General features: G+C 40.5%; 1 long non-coding RNA gene across 1 annotated transcript; it reads left to right on the top strand.

Annotated features, from left to right (window-relative positions):
- The first annotated feature begins 3,570 nt into the window (after nucleotides 1-3,570).
- LOC129495570 (uncharacterized) lies at nucleotides 3,571-17,055 on the top strand. The gene is made up of 3 exons (XR_008661552.1): nucleotides 3,571-3,675; nucleotides 15,729-15,809; nucleotides 16,993-17,055. It is a non-coding gene; the product is annotated as an uncharacterized LOC129495570 (long non-coding RNA).
- The last annotated feature ends 7,004 nt before the right edge of the window (nucleotides 17,056-24,059 follow it).

Raw genomic sequence — 24,059 nt, 5'->3', positions numbered from 1 at the left:
AATTAGAGACATGATCTTGAGGACCATCTGCATATTCTGAGTAATTAAACCAGGAGGTTAGTTATGGCTGAATTGCTCAGAGAGGATCATTTTATAGCAGAGATTTCCAACATGATTTTATAAAGTGTAATGAATGTGTTAAAATTTCTTATTCAAAAGACAGAGGTTAGGTTTTCAGTCAAGTATGCAGGGAGCTTGGAAGTTGCCACTCCACTGTACCAATAAGTGAGAAAGCCAAACTGCAAAATCAACAAGCCTCAGATTTGTAAGAGAAGTGAAGTCACAGGGAAAGCAAGAGACTCCAAAATTGGAGAGACAGGCTGATAAGAGAATCACAACTTACTGGAGCAGAAACTCCTGTAAGAACCAAGCTTGAACTGCAGTTGACAAATTGCTGGAGGTTCCGGGTGGACTAGCCCGATTGACAAAACCTCCAGGACATTCACACGGTTCCGTGGATTTGCCTCCAGAAGCTCAGCCAGGTTTTCACAATACAGGTCAAAGGCAATTCCTCTCTTGCTTCTGGAAGGGGGAGCGGAAAAGTAAGTTTTGAAAAATGCCAGAGTATTTTCTTCTTTGTAACAAGGCCAGCCCTTAAGAGAAACTGTTTTACCAGACTCCAAACTATTGGGGTATTAGGAGAGCCTAACTGCCCTGGGGGAAGGGAAATAACCAACCCAAACCACCCTGGTCTGTCTGTCCCACCAAAGGAGGAGGGAGGAGAGAGAGGACCTGTGACATTCACAACCTCGAGGCCACAGGCTCATGGAAAGACTGAGACCTAGTCATAGGGCTAGAGAACACGTCCCCTCCTCAGACCCCTCACTGCCATCATCATCCTCATCATCACTAATGGTCTATATGCCAGCATTCCTCTCACCCAGTACATCACATTTGGCAATCAATGAAAAAACTCACAAGGCACACTAAAAGACAAAAGCACAGTCTGAAGAGACTAAACAAGCCTCAGAACCTGGCAAGATGTTGAAATGGTCAGATGGGGAATTTAAAACAACCACGATTAATATGCCCGAAGCTCTGATAGGAAAAGTGGACAACATGCAGGAAGAGATGGGCTCAAAGCACAGAGGTGGAAACTCTAAGAAAGAATCAAAAAGAAATGTTAGAGGGGATGCCTGGGTGGCTCAATGGTTGAGTGTCTGCCTTCGGCTCAGGTCGTGATCCCAGGGTCCTGGTATTGAGTCCCACATCGGGTTCCCCACGGGAAGCCTGCTCCTCCCTCTGCCTATGTCTCTGCCTCTCTCTGTGTGTCTCTCATGAATAAGATCAATAACACCATTATGGAAAGAGAGGTAAGAAAGGATCGTGTACCTTCTCCTCTCACCCCTCTATGCCCCCTTTTTTTTCACAACCAACAGGGTTAATCAAGGAGAAGCACCAATTAGGGTGCTGGAAGAAGGAATTCTGAGCAATCATACTAAGCAAAGTCTGATCCTTTTGACCAGGACAGAAAGCTCTGCATCCAAGTTCCCCCTGTTTCCGCGTCACCTGCCTTGTGCCTTATTAGGTTCTGCTACCTGGAAAATTGATGGGAGGGAGGGACCAAGTACAAGCACTCTGCTCTGTGAGGCATTTCATAACTGCTGCTTGCACACTGTCCAGACAAATGACACCATCAATGGTGTGAGCTCCTACTTATTACCACTAATTGCTGTGGAGAGGACGGTGCTGGCCACCGCAGGGCAGCTACTGACAAGGAAGGTAAGGCCGGGAGGGCCTAATGGTTTATTGGGACCATCGGGAAAGTCTGTGTGGAGAATCGATTTCCCTGTAATTCTCAGCTTGATAACAGCAAAAGGCACTCGGGTTTTTATAGTAAATAAAGGCCTCCTGAGGATGAATCATTAATTCCTCACAGAAACTTGCCCTTTACCATAAATTATTTATCACATGCTACTACTCATCCTAACACATGCTTCTCAGCTCACAAATGAATTTTCCAAAGCTGGGTCCCTATAAGAAATCCCAACGATTTAAAGATTTTCTTAATTCTTCAATAATTTGTCTAGAGGGTCCTCCGAGGGTATTCACAGGAGGCCAAAGGCAGGCTTGTGTTCCCTTTTAGGGTTTTTGTTATTCTCTTTCAAGTGGACATTTTTTGCATGAGCGTTATCATGAAAGTGATTCATGAAAATAGAAAATGAACCCCATGATCAGTGGCATTTCTTCCTTTCGCTGGGATTCCTGGAAAAGGGAAAAAGATTTTTTAAAATATTTATTTATTTATTTCAAAGAGAGAGAGCAAGCACAAGCAGGGGGGAGCAAAGGAGGGAGAGGAAGAAGCAGACTCCCCATTGAGCAGGAAGCCTGACTATGTGGGGCTTGATCCAGGACCCTGGGATCGTGACCTAAACTGATGGCAGATGCTAAACCTGACTGAGCCACCCCCCGGTGCCCCAGGGAAAAGGATTTTAATGTAACAGGTTATATATTACTTGTTTGTGTAACATTCCCTTTAATGTATGACCTTAATGTTCTGGGACTCTGTCAAGAATCTGCTGGAAATACTAGAATCTCTCCTGAGACAAAAATGCACAAAGGTGCATGTACACGAGTGTACACACAATGTTAGAGCTAAATCTACCCCTGGTTGCCATTGATGGGCTCCCCAGAAGTTCAAGGACCACAGATAAACGCTCCCTGCTATAAAGGGCAAACATGGTGAGAAATTCACCTCTTCCAAAAGGATGATGGAAACATTTTACAAGGCACTGATTCCTTCCTCCAGTGGCCATGAAAGCAAATATGATTAATTTATTATCAGCTGAAGTAGCTCCCTGCTCCATATCTGTTGCCTGAACTTCTCAAACATTCCCACCCCTTCAGCAAGCAGCCACCCAAAGCCCACCCACTCTACTCATGAGTTTGCTCTGGAAATGACACAGCTCTGACTCCTATGCCCTCACCTTCATGAGCCTGTCTGCAGCTTCTCTGTCAATGTTCCTTCCTAGCTTCTCCCAGTGACGCCTACATTACAGCGCACTACAAATGTCACCCTGTCCTGTGTTCAATTCCAGCCAGTCACCAGGAATCCTGAAATTAGCTGAGGTCTTGGCATTCCAGGATACCAGAGATTCTCTGCCCCAGAGAAACCCATCTGCCCTGCACAGGGTAGCTGCAAAAGCACTCTCTCTCTTCTTTGCTACAATGTTGAAGGTAAAGAAAATAAAACACACTAACCAACAGCCACATTGTGGCCCGCTGTATGTGGAAAACCTCAAGTCTGATTCTAAGAAGGAGAATATGCCCAGATGGATGAAGAATTTTCTCTTCCAACTCTTTAGAAGGAGCATAAATTTGGACCTCCCCACCCCTGGGCTCCCCACCTCTTTGGAGGCAGCCTGGAACAAAGAACCTGGCTTGGCTTTGGGCTCCTCCCTAAACATCCTTCTGTTCCTTTATAAGGAACAGAGTTGAAAGCCTGGCTTGGATGATGGTATGTGGGAAGATTATATAAAGAGCCAAAAAAAAAAAAAAAAAACCTTTTGCATATTAAGAGCAAAGCTTACAAATCTGAGCATGATTTTACAGTTAGTACTAGTGAAAAGACCTAAGAATATCAGATGAGGAAAAGATCAGGAAAGTTTTCACCTCCCTGGAAGAAATGCCTTCTGGCTACTGTAGGTTCCAGCGCTAGAGCATGAGAGGCACAAGGTAGGACTTGACTCTCTTCTCTCTCCTCTCCCCTGAGTTGACTCTCAGAAGAGAGATTGCAGTAGAAATCCCCAGGGATCATTTGGGGGTGGATGCAGATCCTAGGTAGGAAGCTTGTTGCCTGGAAGGTCTCTTGTCTCTTAGGAGGCACGGGGTGCAGCATCTAACTTGGCATGCTCCGTCAGCCAGGTGGGGCAGCTGAGGGTGCAGCCCAAGGGCATCAACCTGAGATGGATGCAGGCTGAACTGGTACAGGAGAGCTTGACAGAGGTGATAAAACCAACTAGGAATGATAACAGCTCTGGGCACTTAAGCAGCCCCCCACTGTGGTCATCCTTCCCTCATATCTTTTTTTAGTGTTTTTAAAAATTTATGTGAGTAATCTCTATACCCATTGTGGGGCTTGAACTCACAATCTTGAAATCAAGTCACACACTCTTCTGACCCAATCAGCAAGGTGCCTCTTTCCCCCATATCAGTTTATTATAATATTTCCTTTTGCATCCAGATGCAACCTGGGAAGAGTGGAAACAGGAGATAACACCTAAAGTTCTGAGTAATGGACCCAAAGTAACTACATTTTAAAACCTGAGAAACTCTGACTCCTTTCATGGACAAGGTCAGGCATTTTCAGCAAGAATGGGGTTTGAGAGCAAGATGAGATTAGGTACAAAAAATGAAGTTACATATTTGTGCATCATTTGTACAAAGCAGTAAATTTCAAGCCCAATTTACTTGCAGTGTTAAAAACAGAAAACAGAACAGATATAGCTCTGTGGAGTTACTTGGGGGAAATGATACATATATGCAAATACTTGTAAATTTCCTTAATACTTTATAACTCACATAAACTCATTCAATACACTTTATTCCCTTTTAATATCACTGTATAACCATAATTACCACATAATACCACCACTCCCATTTGGTCTGATTCTTTATAGGGTATCCAGTTAGCTTCAAGGTACCCATGAGTTTTCATTTTCTGAAGGGAATGAATGATGCTGGATCCGTAGGCCCCAAGTAAACCATTAGTAATATCCTAAAGGATTTGCAAGTGATGTTGAGGGATATTCAAAATTATTAAACACCAAGTAAGTTCCTTTACAATAACTACACAGCATTCCATTATGCAAGTTATATGTGTACTTTTTGAAGAAAAAAACTTAGGGAATGCAATAAAATAATTGTCTTTAAAAACAGCTGAAAAGTATACAAATGGACCTGCTAATATGTAAAGCTGAACTAAAAGCATCGCCTTTAGTCTTCAACAGGCGGCTCACTAATTATTAATTTAGCAGTGGTTCGATATAATAAAGACACACAAACTCAAGCCTCCCTTCTCAAAATAGGTTCAAGTCTGCCAGAGAAATTCTCAGCACTTCTATTGCTCTCTCCACCCAGAGCATGTGTTAAAGCATGACTCTGCTCAAATAGCACGTTCTATTTTTGAGTCTCTCAAAAGACTGAGGCATCTTAGTGTTTTCTAGTTGTTTGTCCATTTATGGCTATTTCAAGAGCAATTTAAGAAAGGCAAACCAAATCTTTGCTACTGGAACGTCATCTTTTGGGTCTATTTAGGTTTGTTCTTTGATGCACACTAGTAATGTCCTGCCACTTCTCTTCAGGATAATTATTAGAGCACAAGGTGGGATCCAAACCCCCCACATCTGTATCATTCTGTTGAACAATATCTCTGTGTTCAACCTTGAAGGGATACTGGTCACTTAAGATGCTTCCTACAGCCACATTCACTGGACTTAAGGTTTTATCACATGTTCACACACATACACAGTCTAATTAAGTTTTTAAAAAATGGCAAACGTAGAAAAAAATCATAGTTGGAGCCATTTCTTGGGAAATTTACATCATCATCTTTAGACATTCTGTGTCCCCCCCCCAAAAAAAATAGGTTGCTTTATAATCAACCTCTGCTATTATTGACAAATTTGCCTAATAATACCAATTCCAAAACTTTCTTAACCAAGACAAAAAAACATTATTTTGGTTGCTCTATAATTTTGGACAAAATTAATTCAGTGCTGACTAAAACTTTGTAATATTAACTTAAAATAAGAAAGTTAATTCTCTTTTAAAACTTTTCCCCCTAATTATCAAGAATAGCCTGAGGTTTGTTCTTTCCATGAAATATTAATATTTTCCATTGACTTTTTTCCTCATTTTGGAATGACTAATAAGTACTCTGTATTTTTCAAATAGTTTAGTCTGAAACCTACCTTCTGAGTTCTAAAAATTAATGGCTTTTAGAAAATAGTGGACCCTGGAAAAGGAGAAATGATATTCTCAGCAGGTACAAGCAGCTTAAGTTGAGGGCACATCGTTAGATAGGCCTGTGATTATTGCCTGTAGAGCAACAAACACCCAGAAAGTACATTAATTTTCTGTTCCTGCTGCAATAAATTACCTCAAATTTAGTGGCTTAGAGTAACACACTTTTGTTATCTTATAGTTCTATAAATTAGATATCTGATATGGGTCTCCCAGGGCAGAAATCCAGATTTAAGCAGGGCCACACTTGTTCCTGGGGGCTCTGGAGGAGAATTCATTTCCTTGCATTTTCTGGTTTCTAGGGGCTGCCTGAATAGTTTGGCTCATGGCCCCCACTTTCCATCTTCAAAGCCACCGTTACTGTATCTCTATGACCATTCTTCCCTAGTTACATCTGCCTCTAATTCTGAACTCTGCCTCCTTTTCCACTTTTAATCATCGCAATTACACTGGATTCACCTGGTGAGTCCAGGCTACTCTATCTTAAATTCAGCTGATCAGCGACCTTAACTCCATCTTCTTAATATCTTAATTAATATCTTAGTTACATATATACATATATATAGACCATCAGTATTTTTCAGGTACTGGGTCATCTACTAGTTACCATATAATGGAATCCAAGCTGCCAAATCAGATACCTACAGGTACTTAATATTCTTATTGTACTAATCTTCCTATTGCAACCTTTTAAAACGTATCCAGATTTGGTAAGCAAATAGAGGGAATCCTGTAGATAAATAAAATAGAAACAAGCAGATCATTTTAAAATAAAGGACACGGTGGGGGATGGTCTAGATAGGTGATAGGAATTAAGGAGGGCACTTGCTGTGATGAGCACTGGGTGTTGTATGTAAGTGATGAATCATGGACTTCTACTCCTGAAACCAATATTGCACTGTATGTTAACTAAGTAAAATTTAAGTTTGAAAAAATTAAAAAAGAAAATGAAATAAAGGACGTAGCTATAATATAGCCATGCAACCCAAAGCCAGATGTATCTGCGACCTCTGTTTTTACCAGAAGTTTTCATAGAGACTCCAGCTCCAGTTTCAATTTCTCCTTTCTTTCCCTTCTCCTCATGATGCTCATTTTGCTTAGTATATTTCTGTGGGTATGTTTGATCCTTTAAAATATGTAATGTCTTTATTTCCATGAATGTTAACTATGTGATTATATTCTGCTTCTGATTTTTATCGTATTCAATACAATATTTTAAAAATCTGTCCCCGTTGCCCTATGTCCATGTCATTAGTTACTTCCAACTGTTTTGTGTTATTCCATAGCTTGTATCCATCCTATTTATTTATTCTTTTTCTTTGTTTGGAAGACTATGTTGCTTTCCATTATTCTGACACTTAGCATAGGTTTCTCTGGTTATATACAAGGGGTGAGGGGTGGGGATTATGTGCAAAGAGCAATCTTTATTTCACTAAACCCTAACATTTATGCTTCACCCCGAGGAGCCACTCTGGGATAGGTTCTTACCAGCAGTGCACAGGGGTCCCTGTGACCCATATTCTAGCTTACACGTGGTATCCAGAGACTCATCAAATAGCAACGCTCCATTCAGAAGTGGTGAGAATGACTGTCTCCTCGACTTTGTGTCACTTGCTTGAGCCAAGAGGCTCACAATCCTCTCGTAAATACAGTTCCAACAGCTTGGACCTCATTCCTGTGATTAGCCTGAATCCAAGAGCCAGACTGGAATGAGACGCCATGCTACTAACTCCACTGAATCAATCTATTCTTCCCCCCACATAGCCTCCATACCCAAGCAAACTATTTTCTCTCCTGCCAATTATAGAATTAAAGCCCCATACTGATCAATAACTGTATCCAAATTGTTGGGGGAAATGTTGGACCACCCCCTACACACACACACACACACACACACACACATATACACACATGCCAACTCCACACCCGCCAATGCTCACAGACAGCAGGGTGTGTGCTGCAGCTCAGCCAGCAAAATGCCATTTCTTATGCTTGTTCGTATACAAATATGAAGATATGAGAAAATTTCATTCCAAGACCTTTATAGCTCAATAACATACATCCTATTTTAGCCTCAAAACTGTGAAACAAATCAGGTTTGTGAGATCATAAGATTAATCAGCCTTAAACATGCCATAAATATTTTGAGCTAGCTTCTCACCCTAACATTAATCATGAAGTGAGAATATTCCCATTTTAAGTATGCAGATAATGCTACAGCACATTGTTTCATGTGCGTGCATATCATACTAAAGTGTTTGGAAAAAAAAATGCACTTCTGAAAAATAAATGAATCTTAGAATAGAATAGAACTCTTCCAAAGACACCAGTTCCAGTACATCCAAGAGAATTCTCATATTTTACCAATTTATATTTTAGGATCTTTTTACCATTTACGAAACATCTTTATTTAAATAATGTCTCTGGTTCTTCACAACTCCCCGGAGGCTAGATACTATCATTATCTCAACTGAAGTGACTTGCCCAAGGTTACCAGGCCTAGAATGAAGAAATTAAGACTCAAACACTAACCAAAATCTTCTAAATAAAAAAGAATCCACACTCTTTCAAAAGGAACCTTTTTTAAAAAACCAAAAGGAACCTTTTTAAAAAACCTATGTGATTTTATAACAGTTACGTCTAAACATTTTGTATAGCCCTTGCTTTGTACTTCCTCCATGTAATAACGAATAACTTAGGTAACCATTTAATACTTTTTCTTCTGGATATTAAATTTCAAAACCCAAAATATGCTTTAGGCAATATTTTTATGCCTCTCTAATTTTTTATTTATTCTTCAATTTTTTTTATTCACTTTGCTCCATTCCTCACTCCTCTAAACTTATAAAGGACAAAACCAGTAGACTTACCAGATTTAAAACCTGAAACCTTAATTTTGTTTTAAACATTTTTAACAGCCTTATTGAGGTATAACTGATCACAAATAAGTGCACAATTTAATATGTACAATTTGATGAGTATGGACATATGCAAATACCTGCGATAATGTCACCAGAATCAAGGTAATAAACAAATCTAACCGTTCCCAAAATTTCTGTGTGCCTCTGGCTTTTAGTTACTTTTTTGTGGTAAGAACACAACATGAGATTCAGCCTCTTAAAAAACTTTGAAGTACGCAACACTGTCTTGTTAACTCAAGGCATTGTGTTGTATATATGGCAGATTTCTAGAATTTATTCATCTTGTGCAACTGAACCTTTATACCAAGTGAACAACTCATGTCTTCCTTCCCTCCCCCCATACCCACTATTATATTATCTGTTTATTTGAGTTTGATTATTTTAGATACTTCATATAACTGGAATCGTGCAGTATTATCCCTCTATGACTGGCTCTTGCACTCAGTGTAATGTCCTCCAGGTTCGCCCATGTTGTTGAAAATGACAGGATTTCCATCTTCTTTTTTTATTTTAAGTATAACATTTCATTTTGTTTAGTTTTTGTTAACTCCACTCTATGAATGACAACCGGGGAAACAGAATGTAATGTTATTGTGCACATGACTATAAACAGCACATCTGTCTTTACTTAAAAATGTATGTTTTCCATCATGTGCTTTTCCTTTCTCTAAACAAATTATAGATTTATCCTTCATGCCCCATCCACCAGGTGATGATAATCCCTCTTGACAATATCTGACCTTCCAGGAAATTCTGCTCTCCCTCCCGGCCTGCTTCTCTATTAAGATTCTCATGTTCTAGATCATGAGTCACAGACAACAGCCACAGAGTCAAATCCAACTCACCATCTGCTTTTGTAAATAAAACTTTATTGGAACATGGCTACATCCGTTGTATATGAATCGCCTATGGTTGCTTTCCCTCTACAGCAACAGACATGAGTACTTGCTATAGAGACCACATGGCCCAAAGAGCTGAAACTATTTACTACTTAGCCCTTCCTGGGAAAAGCTTGCTGGCCAGCTCTTGCTGTAGACCAACGCTTGCAGCAGATACACCTGTGCAGTGATTTTAAAATATAAGTGCTCAAGCCTCACACCCAGGAGTTCTACTTCATTAGGCCTGGAGCAGGCTGTAGATACACTGACCACTACATAGTCTGAATACTGACCAAGTTCCAGGGGAGACTATGATGCACACACCTCATAAAGGCAGTTGTGGAAACTTGGCCTCGGCATCCCTAGTCCACAGGAGGCTCTTCTCTGCAACAAACACACTGTCTCCTGAGCTATCGGCCCTGAGCACAGGACAGAGGGCAATTCTGACACATAGCATTCAAGAGGCACCTGTCTGTTCCTGGTGCTCCTGTGGAAATCGTATGTTCCTTCTCTGCCTAACTGACACCCCTCCCCTCAGTAAAGGGGCCCTGAGTGTGCTTGCAGAAATCATTCCTCCCAACCTTTCATCCGGATGGTTCCAGGAATAGACATCTGAGTCAAGCCTGGCCCCTTAGGCCATCCTGTCCCCCATAACTGAGATGATGTGTCACCCAGCCAGCCCAGCTCATCTCAGGTCACTGACTCAGCCACTAAAGACAAGCTGATTGCCTACTGTATGGGTCCCCTACTACCACTCTAACAAATTCGCATCAAGATGGCAGCTTAAAACAGCACATATGCATTACCTCCTCATCTTTGTAGGTCAGGAATCTGGTGAGCTCAGCTGGGTCTCTGCTTAGAGATTCATGAGCCCAAATTCAGGTGTTCACAGGGATGCATTCTTCCAAGAGGCTCCGGGGAGGATCAATTACCTCCTTCGTGCAGGTTGGTGTCAGAATTCAGGTGTTTGTGGCTCTAGGACTGAGGTCCCATTTCCTTGCTGACTGTTGGCAGAAGGCTATTCTCAGCTTCTAGAGGCCACCCATCTTCTAGACCAAGAGCTGCTCATAGCCATCCTGCACTCACCCCCTACAAGAGGGACCTTTTATGGATGACATACCTGCCCTGTAACCATGTCTGTGCCTTACCTATCACTTGCTTCATCTATTTTTGTGCAACTATACCATTTTTTATTTATTTGATACTGAATTTAACTTTATTTGTGCAGTTATTTAAATCTTTCGAGATGAAACACATACACACAGGCACAATTTTTTTTTTAGAGGGAGATTCTTGAACTTGTTCAACCCAAAGACATGGTGTGTGCTCAGAATATGCTGGACTCCTTTTGGGAAACTAAGTATATGAATCACTCAGGCCTTGCACCTAAAAGCAACAGACTCCTAGTATTATGCTGCATATTGAACAGCAGGCCAGTAGCACCAAAGTTGCTGTCCTAGGAATTGTATCGGGCTCCACCTGGATCCTCCTATTCACATGACGAGATTACATGTATGACTTCATTTCCGTGTTCTTCCCAACTGGCGCCATTTTGTTCCTCATGACAACAGCAGGCACAGGGGGGCTCTGAGGAAAGAAAACAGAAAGATGACCTTGTTTGCTGCTGCTGCTGCTGCTAGGAATCTATCCCACATCAAGATTTGGTTCCTTAATTTTCAGGAGATTAAGAATTGAGTGGTTTGCTGACTAGTATTTCAGCCTGCTGATTGGAATTTCAGTTCTTGATTGGAGGGGGAGTGCCTATGGAGGGAGGATGTTTGGAGACTGGGAAGGACAATGTCACCGAAGGGGGAAAAAAAAAAAAAACCTGTTTGCTGCGGAAGTTCTATTATGAGGAGTTGCCTGTGGCAGTTCTCGGTGTTTTTGCTGGGGAGCTGACAGCTTTTACTGATACTGTCTCCATGCACTGGTTATCGCCTGTGCCCTGTGCATACTGTTCTCTGCATTCGGATAGGGTCATTTATTGCAAGTTTATTCAGGTCCTTCCAGGCTCACAACCAACATTATCTTCAAAAAGCAATGAGTGATGGTTGAGCTTTATATACTAAAAAAACCCAGAGAGAGAAATGGAACTTGACAAGCATTAGGAAATAGTCTGCCAGAAATTAAGTACTAAGGATGCCATGGCCAAGGGTGTGAAAACAGCCACAGAAGCACCCGACTGGCTGCCGAATAAAAAAGAAGCAAATGAGAAAAACGAAGGAAAAGGTGAGAGAAGGAAACAAACCAACCCTGGACTAGAAGGAAAGCAGGTCCCCATTTTCACATGCCAAAGACTCTCATTAGAAACGAAATTGCAAACCAACAGTCAGATTGTTATGAACCATGAAGAAATACACAGCAACTTGAGAAAAGGCTGCCCACAGTTTTATAAACTGTAACACAGCAAAAGCAGAGTGTGATACAAATACCATTTCCATAGGAAGGTGCTTGAGGTTTTACTTCTCACTTGTGTCCACTGACTTGAACCAGAGATTTCATAATCAACCTTGAAACATTTTCAATCAAGACACCATTATTATTTGGTGGATTGGATTCAAATGACAGAAGACAGAGGGAAAGACTAGAGCTCAATTCTGGGCTAATTTTTTTTTTTTTTCACTTTTGGTGAAAAGCAGAAAGGAAAAAGGAGCTCAGATCTCCCATTGTCCAAATGTCCCCTCCATCCCAGAACGCTACCATTTCCCTCGCTTACATAACCAGCAAACTCTCTGCCTTCTCCATGCCTAATAATAGCATCCTGCTTCCTGTTCTCAACTTGATCTGCAAACTGCTTCCCTGACAGCAGGTTTTTTTTTTCCCCCCAGGGAAAGCCCAATACCACTGACATTTAGAGAAGCAATCTAAAGAATTTCAGTAGTAGAGGAAATATATATTTCCCATCCAAATCAGGTAATACCCTGGAATTAAGATAACACCAAGGGCTATAGAAAAAGAGAGAAATAGAGAAGGTGATGAAAGAAGGAAAATCGTATTTAAAAAAATTATTTGTGTTTGCGTTTTTTACTGTGAGGTTTAATGACTTATGTTGAACTGTCAGAGAAATTTTTGAGTAAATCCAACCTTTATTATGGGTTTTCCTCTCTAAACAATGTATATTTGATTTCAACCCTGCAAGTTCAGGCTATCTGACAACACACAGGTATAGATTAGGAACTCCCTGAGTCTGATTGGCAGGCCCCCAAAGAGAGCATTATATAGAATAAACACGCTTCCACTTCAGAATTTTAATTCTGGATCTTAATTAAGTGACTTAACTCTACTTCTGAAACAAGCCGTAAACCTCTGAGGAATTATAGGTGTTCAAAATTGCTCAAAATTGAAGTATGATGTTTGTAGTTTCTGAGGGACGTCCTTAACAGGTTACCAGAGTGTCCTTGTAGTAAATTTTATGGAACTGCCTCCCCCAGGAAGCACCGCACTCCTGAGATATTTGTTCCCCTCTCAGCTAACCTGTGAATGGAGCACAGCTGCCCCCTTCCGGGGTCACGGATGAAGTAATAAGCATCTGATCCAAGCCTGGCCCTCAGAGGCCTGCCCTGTGATTGTTCAAACTCCAAGGAAGATAAGCAAGCAAGCCTCTCCCTCCCAGGTCCCACCCTGGGAAGGCTTGTAAGACGCCAGCAGTTAAGGTTTTTTGTTATGTGAGAAGTCACATATGAAGAAGAAAACAGAGCTTATACAAAGCAGAGCTGAGCCAATGGAGAGAGAATCCTGACAGCATTAAGGGCCTGGGCTGGGTTTCTGGCACTTGATGTTCTCTGGATTCTGTGAACTAACAAATTCCTTTCATTGAGTTGAAACCAAGTGCATTTGTGTTTCTTTCACTAAAATAACCTAAGAGGTACAGACTAGCACATATATGGCCTTGACAAAACATTAAAGCTGAAAATAAAAGGATTTGGGACATGTTTACAGGTTAGATGCGTCCTTATTTAGAGGTAGGGCTTTCAGAGAAGTAATGAAGTTAAAGTGAGGTCATTAGGGTGAACCCTAATCCAATACAACTAATGTCCCTATAAAAAGGAGAAGGCTTTTGGACACAAGGACACACAGAGGGAAGAGGACATAAAGAGACACAGGAAGAAGATGGACATCCTCAAATTAGAGAGGCCTGGAGCAGATCCTCCCTCTCACCAGACCACAAAAGGAACCAGCCCTGTTGACAAGCTGATTTCAGACTCCTGGCTTCCAGAACTGCAAGGCAATGAATATTGATTGTATATGTCACACAGTTTGTGGTACTTAGCCCTAGAAAATTAACACTATGGACATTATCTATTATTTCTCCAATAGCAAGTAAGGAAACAGGACCAGAGAGGTAAGCCTGCCTACTGTTGACGGTTTCAATCAACGTTGAAAGAGCTACGGTTCCAGTCCAAGACGGCGCGTAGGAAGACCCTGGGCTCACCCCCTCCACGAACACACTGAATTTTACCTGTTCATAAAGCAGTTTCTCTTCAAGAAGAAATGAGGGCTGACGAAACAGCTCTTCAAAACAAAAGATAGAACGGCAAAAGAGAAAGGCAGGAGAGATGAGACAGGGTAATGTTGAAAGAGCTAGAATCTGAATGCACACTTCATAATTGATAGTTCAACATTCATTTCCATCATTTCACCCTAATTTGTAGGCCAAAGTTTTCTCGAAAACTTCAAACACACACTTTCCCCTCAGGAAGATATGGAAGATACAAGTAATACCTCTGAAAAGTAAATAAATTAGTAGAAAGAAGACAGCACAGCCTGGACACCCATATTTATAACAGCTGTCATGATATTAAGATCAAATCTTTTAGTTAAACATTCTCATTTAAAACCAATTTGCATAAATAATGAGGAGTCATTTCACAAAGAAACAGCTCAGTGAGAGAAATAAGTTACATTGGAAGGTATGCTGAACACGTCAAGAGTCCAAGCTGGGTTGCTATTGTCTACCATTACTCTGGAAAAAAAAAGGGGTGGGGGGGGGGAGGAAGAAATCTCACTCAAACTAGGGAAGCAGAGAAGTTACATTTTCTGAATTGAAGAAAAACAAATCTTGAGCAGCTCAAGAACATTTCTTTATGTCTGGATATAATTATGAAACTCTAACCCACCTGCTGTTTTGTTACTAATAAGGGACTTTATTTTTTTTCTTCCTCTGCTAACACCTACCAGCTGTATAGAAAGGTTCCATGATCTCCCACTCTTTCTGTCTGCCAGATTTTTCATATATGAATGCCCTGAAAATGTTAGCTTCACCTTGGTGTTTTAAGTGATATAATGCGTTTCTCCTACATCCTGTTTTTCACAAGATGTGTGATATATTTATATTGAAATCACCTTCCATATTCTCTAAGAATCTAATATAGTTTGAAATAAATAAAACAGCTTTTATCTGAAACCTCAACTTGTTTAATGCCCTAAAAACTATAGTGTCTCTCTACTCAAATATTTATTACATGAATATTAATTTTTAAAAATACTTTAATAAATGCTAATTATCCAAATACTTCCTATTCTATGTGAGGTTGGTTTTCTTATCGTGTAAAGCTCTACTCTACATCCTAAGAAAAGGGGAATTTGAATGTTTAAGACAAGAAGGAATAAGATTTAAATTTGGATTTTGAAATATTATATTAGAAACCATGAGAACAACATGTTAAATGTCCTTTTTTTTTTTCATGTGTAAAATAAGGAGATAGGGAATAACTTCCCTAAGGAGGTGTGATTTAAGGTGTTCCTGGAGGGATGAATAGAATTTTAACTGTGGGATACAAGAGGAAAAGGTGCTTGCTGCTGCTTTAGGAACCATAGCTCGTAAAATATTAAAGTGGAAAAGCAAAAGATGCCCATGTAGAAAACTGATGGTCTGTGGCTGAAGATCAGGATGGAAAGGTAGAAAGGAACCAGCACTTAAGAGCCTGTCCATGTTCTCCTGAACAATTTGGATTTTATTCACCAGGTGCCTTTAACCCGGAGTCCCCTAGGACCTGCAGGTCAGAAACATCATCTGGCCCCGGAGTGGAAGGTGAATTGGAGAAGAGTAAGTCTGGAAGTTGAGTCCTGCATATCTTTTTTTCTCCTGGCTCTAAAAACTCAAAAATCATTTAGAACCTCAAACATCCCTCTACCCTGGCTGCTCTTCTCCATCCACCTCTGGTCTGAATCTCTGTTGTAATACACACGAGGTAAAGTCAACACAGCAGATGCTTTCCTTCCCAATCTATACACCCTCTCCAGTCTGCCCCTTACAGTGGCCAGAGTAGGGCACGGCTAGGAATGGGAGCCGCTGGTAGGGCTGATGGGATCCTATCTCCCATAGAAGCAATTCTATTACCTAGACTGTCCTCCCAGACTTTCCAGATATGAGCAAAGGGATGTAAATAACCCAAAGGTGGAAACACCAACACCAGTAGGCTCTGGCCAAGCCCCTGCAGTGTAGTGACGGAAGTTCCAGCTGCCCAATCCCTTCATGTGCCACAGAAGCATACTGGGAACTCGCTGATTCTCCCCGCTTGTCAACACTCTTGGCCACCCAGCCAGAGCCTTTATCCCTCCTGACTCTGTCCTGGGAGTGATATCTTGCTGGGTCAGTGCCATTCCCAGAAGAGGAAGGTAGGCATCACCCAGAGAGCCCTCAGTGTGTCCTGAGCACGAGCCCTCAACTCCTTCCTCACCTACAGTGGTGCCCAGCAAGCAACTCCCTCCCTCTGGCAGGAAATGAGGACCTTCTCTTTTCTGCTTTTGCCAACCCCAGAAATTAGGCAGAAGCAAGAAGAAACTGGAGCTGTGGCTAAACTCCCGCCCTCAAGAGCTAGGCTATGCTGGATTCTAATCCCGACTCTGCCGCTCTGTGGGTACATGGTCTACAGCCAGCTTCACTGAGCTCCACAGCTTGTGTTTTGTTTTGTCTTCCTTGTGTAAAAATGGGAACAATGGTATTAACTGTAAAGAAAAGTTATCCGAGATTTATAAGAGATGATGCATATAAAGAATTCAGCACAGAGCCAGAAACAGATCATTACTGAATAGGTGTAAATAATTGATATAATGAAGCATCCCTTTTGTATCATCACACACATGTAGATACAAGGAACCACGGAGAAGGGAAAAATTCTCAAGCTGTTAATGATTATCTATTAATCTATTTAACAATAGATCTACTGCTAGTTGCTTTGTTCATGCAAATGCTGTAGAATAATTCTGCCTATTTTTCTTTCGGAGAGATCATTTAAAAAGATACTTTTTTACGTCTGAATGCAATGAAGTTCCTACAGAATATCAGCTAAATGGTAAGACATTCTTCCAATTCCCTTCATTTTCTTATTTAAGTAAATATAACAATACACTAATATTGAGCAAATAAGTTTGCATTCTATATAAAATGGGCTTTACCCCTTATTATAAAATAAAATAAAATATTTGCTATTGCAAATGCAAAAAAAAATCACAATGGGTCATACATAGTATAATGGACCCCATTGGACAAAGTGTTGGGGTGGGAAAATTCGTGATTTTTAATTTGGGGTACATAATTTACTTGTATGTTTCTTTATTTCAAACAGGACAGGAATGCCGGCCATCCTAGCATTACTGATCCCCATTTCTGATGACACTTCCGAAACTGTCTTCCCACAGTCTGCTGCCTTGTGCAACCCAACCACTTACTACAACCTTCTCCTGAGTCTAGTCTGCTTGTTGCAGAAAATCCCTGACAAGCTGATGCCACAAACTTTCTAGCACTTTTCTGGCAATCACCTGATCTATAAATTACAATCATAGGTGATCTCTTATTCCACTGAAATATTGTGAAAAACTGTTACGTAGAGGCTGTTTGAGCCCTTCATGGACAGTTGCTATATATAAAGAAAAATTACTAGCTTTGTATTTCAAACCTGAACCACATGACACACCAACGATACAGAAGCAGGCACTTTCCTCTGACATAAATGCATGATTTATCATCCCTCCCCTACGGCTGCCCGATTCAGTCCTTTAGGTTTTTCAATCCGAGTTTCACTTTTCTACATAGATTTAGCCTTTCCTATCTGAATAATCTTTGTCAATGGGTAATTTAGATTTTTCAGCAGATGTCACATAACCCTAGCATGAATATTTTTTAGGTGCAAGTTAAATTTGTGGCAGAGCATACAAAGGCCAATGTTTCCATTATAATCTAAAATGATAAAGAAATTACCACCATATTTTTTGAATACACAGTAGCACATAGTTCCCAAGGTTTAGTCATGAATATTACTATTTAAAGTTCTTAAAAGAGGAACCCTTTTACTTAGACATATCGGTTGAAGAACATACTATTTCTATTTTCTTAATGGAAAACTGCCATTTTTGCAGCATGCACTCCCATGATAGCACAGCACAGCAGGATTAAATGAGATACAAACAAAAATCTAAGGGAGATGACCCCAACACACACACTGCCTTGGTCCACGCACACCAACACAAGCCAACAGGTGTGACTTAGACGCTTGACCAACTTCTCTGTTGGCTGTCCTTTACCTACCAACTAAAACTCAAGTTCTTTGGCCTGTGTTATGGACTGCACTCTTTTGTTCCCCCCAAATTCATATGTTGAAACTCTAACCCACATGGGATGGTATTTGGAGATGAGGGCAATGGGGCAGGAGAGGGGGTGGGTAAAAAGGTCATGAGGATGGAGCCTTCATGTTGGGAGGGCCTGTATCTTGCTTGTTCCCTCTCTCTGTCCTTTCCTCCATCCCCCCATCTTTTCATCTCTCTCCTCACCATAGGAGGACACAGCTAAAAACCAACCGTCTACAAGCCAAGAAGAAGGCACTCACCAACACGGGCCCATGCTGGCACCCTCCTCTCTGACTTCCAGCTTCTAGAATTGTGAGAAATACATCTTTGTTGTTTAAAGCACCCAGTCTAGTATTTCATTACTGCACCCAAACAGACTGAGACAGCATGGAAGGTCCTTCGTAACAGCCCTCCTCTGCCTCTCCATGTCTACCCCCTACCTCTCCCTACCGTGGCACTTGAACATTTCCAAGTTTCTTGAATAAGCCAGATTATTGAACAAGCTGTTCACTCCATCTGGAATACCACTGCTTGCTACCTTTCCTTTTACCCAGGAAATTCTTATTTGTACATGGAATTATAACACAAACAGCAACACTTCTAGGAAGATCTTCCTAAATTTCTGAGGACAGAGTCAGTCCATCCCCTTGGCTCCCATAACACTTTTGCAAAACTCTATTTCAATTTGCTACATTACATAGAAAAAGTGGTTACTTACAATTCTAATGTGGAAGGTGAGAATATTCATTAAAAAGATGCCTTATTTACAGAGGCATTATTTTAGAAATGTATTTGGCACTCAGTAAGTAATGTATTATTGATTAATTGGATAACTGGAAAGGTAGGACAGATGGATGATAATAATTATTCATTTGATTGGCAGAAGGGCAGAACTTTAAATATGACTTATTATTCACAGAAATTGTGGTAAAAAGAAAAAGGACTTGTTTCTCATTGAGCTAAGTATACAATGCATGCTTTACAATAAAATAAAATTGGATGAACATTCCCTGAGCATATATCATGTACAAAATCTTGAACAAAGAATGAAAATCACAAAGACTAAGAGTATATTGTCTCTAAATTCATGAAATGCACAGACTACTGAAAGTAAACAGAAACTATTAAAATAGGGCGAGTTTTCATTTTGACCCATCATCTGTGGCATATATGATAAAAAAGAGTGTTCTTGAAAATGACGTGCACATTCAAAACCTGTATTCATTCTAATTGGTCTCCTCGAAAATGTGTAACATTTCACACCACTTTTCCTTAGACTAGCTATGCATCACCTTTAGCAAAAATGACTACTTGAGTTAAACTTCTTTCTGCCTCCATTAATTCTACAAAATAGACATGTTCATGGGAAACAGACACAAGGAAGGAGGAAAAGGAAGCAAGTGGCAAGATTATAATCAGCCATGAACTAAGTAAATACCAAGAGCTGGATCCAGATGGGTAGAGTATTTCAATACACAAGGCAAAACGTAGAATAATAATAATAATAATAATAATAATAATAATAAACTGAATAATTGGCAAGTTTCCTTTCCCCTTTTTGGCTGGGTCAACAGCAGGGCTACACACAACTCAGAGGAGGACTCAAGTCAGGAACATGATCAATTACATGTGTTTTTTCAGTGTTTATTCCAACCTATGTCATCTTCAGGAATAAGAGAGAGTTTGGTTCTGAGCTCAGATGGAGAAGTGTGGCAGCGTGGACGCTGTCTAGGGCAACACCGTGGAATGTAGCCGCACCCCATGGCTCATGGTAGACCACAGAACGTGCTCCATTTGGGGTTCTCTCTTAACCACCTGTCACCCTCCTCACCCCCACAAAATTTCGATGCAGCTTCTAACATTAAATTATATTAAAAGAAAGAAAAATTTTAAATTAGTCCATTCATCATCTAGAAAGATAGATGTACCAAGTACTTGTAGAATTTTATTGTTTTACTGAGTATTAATTTCAACTTCCAGAATTTCTGAAAGACAAAGCAAAAACGAGAACTGTATTGTAATGTACTCTTTCCGCCTGATTAAAAGAAACAAGAGTGTCTAGAGACGCAAATTGTGTTCCCAGAAAAACAGGCGCCTCCAAAGAAATTAAAGAATTCATCACGTGAGTCCTGTAATGAGAGACAATAGACATATAACAGAGAATATCTTTCCTTGCAGTTTTGTAAAAGATCCAACGAATCCTATAAAAAGGGTATTTCTTAAATTGATGCTGTATAAAAGCCAGCCTGCTGAGATTCTCCACTCATTTCAGGGGCAATATTTAAAATATTTAACAACAAAATGGCACAGGACTTGGAATTGGTGCAGAGCCCAAGAAGAGTCCTGCATGGTCAGGGTTATTTCTTTGATTTGCTGGATTGTGGGAAAGTCTAGGAGTCCTAAGAGAAGGTCTTTGATTGGAGAGAGTTCACTCAGGGGGCTGAGTACAGTGATTATTTATCACTTGGTATAGAAGTATTTTCATATTTTAGCAACTGTTGTGACCATAGCTGTACCTATTGCTCTGTGTGTATGTCTAGAGTTGGATAGGAAGCTCCACCTGTCACCAGAGAGAAAATAAATCATAAAAAAAAAAAAAAAAACCTTTTAGTTTTAAGGTGATGGCTGGCTGTGATTTTCATTTCAGTGCTCCCAGGTAAATCATCAAGTACCGCTGCCAATCATGTCGAATACCCCCATCCAAGGCTGTGGTTGTGCAGCTTTAAATAAAATAACATTTTGCAGTAGGTAAAGGTTCACTGACTTCTTCAGTTTATGTTAGAGAGCAGCTCAAGATCCTGACTTGGAGGTGACAGGTGACAGGTGGCAGGTGGCAGTGTCACAGTCTAAGAATATATGTCTTTTATTCTCCTCATTTGGGTCAAATGAGCCAAACTGATGAGTAGCTAGGCACTGTCTATGTTACACAAGCAGCTCAGGAAACTTGAAAAGATCACGCTTTCAGAGAATCAACTTTTCTATTTAAATCTCTATGAAGTCGAGCTACATTGACTTGGGTTGTTCATTTGCAAAACAATTAGACAGACACTATTATTTGATTTAATCTGACACTTTACATTAGTATCAGGCAGTGACATTGGCTGTCATTGATAGCAACTTTAAAAAAGAACAACCCTGAGAAAGAACTAAAGCATATTTCTTCCCAGAGTAACCTAACTCTACCTTAGAGAGCTTAGCTACCTCAGCGAGCTGTGAAAGTGAACTCAATCTCCAGCCTCCCCAAATTCATTCCATTAGCAAAGCCCCAAATCTCTCATTTTTTAGACTGTTCTAGTCCCTATATCTGAGAATCAAATTGAAATACTAGTGTAACGCGTGAGAAAGATGCACCCCTATTATTTGAGGAGGCTGAGGTTGCCTGGGGAGAGAATGCAGAGACACACGTGCGCAACACGGGTTACTGATAATAACCATCCTACACAACCGGTAGAATTTTGCATAAAGCCTGGGTCATGGCATTGGCTTCTGAGAGACTTTATAAGATATTGCTTCCCTGGTTAATCTAATGTGAGCTGAGGGTTGATCCTTAGGCTGAAAACAGGTACACTCTTGCTCACCCATTTCCACACAACAGACATAACCCAGGATGTCAAGGATGTTTAAAACCAGACTAGTGATCCCTTCAGCAAAACTGAACCCCTCGTGTAAAGGGGGTGCTGGGACAGGAAGGGGTTCGCTTGTTGGTCTCTCCGGCTCTAGCACCCAATTTCACTACCAGCTGCGTGGCTCTGGCAAGGACCTGGTGACTCAGAGAGCCTCGATTTCATCTGTAAGATGGTGATGAAAAGAAGTAACTATGTTTTGTAATTATTGTGAGATTTAATGAGTAATGCATGGGACATGCCTACCACAGGGCTAGACACACATACCTATTAGAAAACAGGTATGATAGAAAGCAGAAATGTAGAAATTATTTTGCAATACCTTTAATACAACAGTAGAGTGAAGAAGGACCCCAAATATTGAGGTGAGGGAGTAAAAAGGGATAAGTTATCAGGATTTTTCATATCATTTTGGACACTTGGCATCTGCTCTTGTTTCAAAGTGGTTGCCACTTCACTGATATATAACAGGGATATATGTAGCATGGTGTTAAGATAAAAACGTTTCTCCTTAAATTAAAAAATTTTTGAATCTATGAATTATGTCCCTTGCCTGACTAGAGGAGGGAGATTTAAGTAATTCTATTATAATTTATTGACAATTTAATACAGTAGATGGGTAAACATCTTAAATTAAAATTAGAGAGATCTCTTGAGTGCCCATCCTGTGCTCAGGGTAGAGGGATATAAGCTGAAAAGTCTGTAAGCAACGAGGAAGCAGAGCTGGATTTGTGGACCACCATTCACTTACTCCGTCTGAGCACTTGGTGGTTAAGATGCATCTAGTAAACATTTGTGGAATACACGGTGCGGTCTTAGAGTTCTCAGCAAAGCAAGGGAAGAGATGAACACATGAATATTAAGAGCAATGCAAGCAATCCCACTTCTCAGTGAACAGCTCCTCATTCACCAAGGTTGGGCCTTGGTGAGTCTGAGTCAGCCATCACATGTGGGGGAGTCTGAGTCAGCCATCACATGTGGGGGAGTGGCTGAGAAGGGCACATCTGATGCCCACTTAGAGTTTATAGAAAAAAGTAATTGAGGGCTCCTGGGTGGATCAGTCAGCTAAATGTCTGCCTTTGGCTCAGGTCATGCATGGTCCCAGGGTCCTGGGATCAAGCCCCCTGTGAGGCTCCCTGGTCAGCGGGGAGTCTGCTTCTCTCCCTCCCTCTGCTTGCAGCGCCCCCTGCTTGTGCACTTGCTCTCTCTCTCTCTGTCAAATAAATAAATAAAATCTTTTTTTTTAAAAGAATTGTTCCTTAGAGTTTTTATAAAACAGCTACTATTATGATTTCTTATGAAAAGTCTAATCACTGCAATTGTTTTTATGAAACTTTATTCATTGCTTAAAATTTGGAAAAAATATTGAAAAGAATGGAATAGAAATCATCTATAATGCTACCACTGAGATGTTCTTTATTAACATTTTGGTGTAATTACTATGAAAATACATATATGTATGAATGATGATAGAACAGAGGAAGGGAGAGGCCTTATGGGAAATTGACCCCATCCAACCATCTAATTGCAAGGTCATAAGGATCAGACTCAGAGTAAAAGAACTGAGGAAAGCAGAATAAGAAGATAAATTTAAAGATACAGACAGAGATGTAGACTCAGGTACAGGTGCAGGTGTAGACGTAAATACAGGTGAGAGATAATGTAATGCAGATTTAAGATAGATACACATACAATAAATACACATACGTATTTTTCTTTTTAAGTATAAAAGAAATTACCATTGGGATAGTTCTAAGATTTCTCGGTTAATATTATGACTTAAGGGATGAATATTTGAGAATCTGATTCAAGATGGGAGTGATACCCTTTGGGCTCGTCCTTTTTAATCGTGGAAGAAAAAGCCAACTTCTGTTTTGGAAACTGGAGGCAGAAATGTGGATAAGAAACGAGGATGATGTTGGGGTATTAGTGGCGGCAGATGCCTGGGGAATAAGGTGGCCGTTGAGAATCTGTGTGACCAGGCAGGGTGGAGGAAAAGTGGATTTATAAGAGTTATCTTCAGCTGGGAAACCATGCAGGGGCAAACCCACAGGAGGCAGGAAAATATTATTTAAGGAAGACAGGAAAAACAATAAATACTTCAGTGT

The sequence above is a fragment of the Nyctereutes procyonoides genome, unplaced genomic scaffold, assembly GCF_905146905.1.
Source record: "Nyctereutes procyonoides isolate TBG_1078 unplaced genomic scaffold, NYPRO_anot_genome, whole genome shotgun sequence".
Taxonomy (NCBI): Eukaryota; Metazoa; Chordata; class Mammalia; order Carnivora; family Canidae; genus Nyctereutes; species Nyctereutes procyonoides.
This window is presented reverse-complemented; position numbering and strand designations above follow the sequence as displayed.